This window comes from Caretta caretta, chromosome 2, assembly GCF_965140235.1.
Source record: "Caretta caretta isolate rCarCar2 chromosome 2, rCarCar1.hap1, whole genome shotgun sequence".
NCBI classification, from domain to species: Eukaryota; Metazoa; Chordata; order Testudines; family Cheloniidae; genus Caretta; species Caretta caretta.
Genome location: NC_134207.1, coordinates 2903576 through 2905399, shown reverse-complemented (window position 1 = coordinate 2905399; position 1824 = coordinate 2903576).

Here is a 1824-nt window from a genome sequence, read left to right as displayed (position 1 = left end):
GGGAATTCGTGGGTCTGTCCCCAGGGCCTGGCGCAGATACCGCGGGGAGGGACTTGCCCGCTGCTGCAGCCTGGCAGGGAGTCAGAGCCCTTGGGGGCAGGAGGAGTGGGAACTGCAGCCCACCAAGCCCAGTGGATTCCAGCAAACACATGGCTTTTGTAACCCTGTTTCTCCACCAGGGGCTTTGTGAGGCTTGGAGGACCTCAGGACACAGACCACCTCTCTGGCCCATACCTCTCCTGAGCTGAATTCCTAGGCTAGGTTGTGGCACTTGTCAGGGTTTCTGGGATGAATCGCTATCACTGGTTCATAGCAGGAGGGAGCCCTGTCTGTGCCCCCCAGGGAAACTTCCCCAGCCCGGCTCCTTCTTTATACAGGCCAGCAATTTATACACCCCGCCTTGTTCTACCCGAGTGCCCAGTGCCTTGTCTTCTGGACACATGCAGTGCACACTGACCTGCTACCTCCATGGACACAACACCCCAGTTCACAGGTCTTACCCCAGTTCATCAGTCTCCTTAGCACCAGGCACTTAGGGTTCTAGTGAAACCAAACTGAAGTTTATTTAACAGAGCCTGAGCCAGAGATTCAAATCAAAGCAAGTAGAAGGGTTTGGAAACGTAAGGTTCCAGGCAAGGGAACAACAAAAGACGCAATCAAAAGTCGACACTCGTTAGCAAGTTCCTGTCCTGTCTAATAGGGGATTTCTCACCCGCGGCCAGTCCTTACAGCTCAGGCCCACTGTTAATGAGACACCTTCCCCCGTCCCCTGACAAAGTCTGTCCTGTAATGGAGAACCACTTCTGCTTATATAATCACAGGCTAGTGGCTCTGAGCCCAGGAACTCCTTTTCCAGGAGCTCACCTGGGGTTCCCGTCTGTAATTCTCCGGCCAGGCCAGCCAGGAAATCCCGGCTGTCTCCATGGCTGTGCCTTGTTCTCAGCATGGCCTGATAGCTCAGACCTGCCTGCTCAGGTGACAAGTTTCACTGGGGTAATAGTAATAGGATGAAATTTAATAGTGAAAAGTGCAAGGTCATGCATTTAGGGATTAATAACAAGAATTTCTGTTATAAACTGGGGACACATTACTTGGAAGTAACAGAGGAGAAGGACCTCGGAGTATTGGTTGACCACAGGATGACTATGAGCTGCCAACATGATATGGCTGTGAAAAAAGCTAATGCAGTCTTGGGATGCATCAGGCGAGGTATTTCCTGTAAAGATAAGGCGGTATTAGTACCATTATACAAGGCCCTGGTGAGCCCTCATCTGGAATACTGTGTGCAGTTCTGGTCTCCCATGTTTAAGAAGGATGAATTCAAACTGGAACAGGTACAGAGAAGGGCTACTAGGATGATCCAAGGAATGGCAAACCTGTCTTATGAAAGGAGACTCAAGGAGCTTGGCTTGTTTAGACTAAGCAAAAGAAGGCAGAGAAGAGAGATGATTGCTCTCTGTAAATATATCAGAGGGATAAATACCATGGAGGGAGAAGAATTATTTAAGCTCAGTATCAATGTGAAGACAAAACAAATGGATATAAACTGGCCTTCAGGAAGTTTAGACTTGAAATTAGATGAAGGTTTCTAACCATCAGAGGAGTGAAGTCCTGGAACAGCCTTCCAAGGGGAGCAGTGGGGGCAAAAGACCTATCTGGCTTCAAGACTAAGCTTGATTAGTTTATGGAGGGGATGATATGATGGGTGTCACGGAGTCCCTGGGCGATGCTCTGGAACTGCTCCCCATGAAGTCAGTCAGGACTCTGGGGTAGTCGCCTTTCTGTGAGCAGCCTGTCTTCAGGACACACAGCTCACCCGGCTTC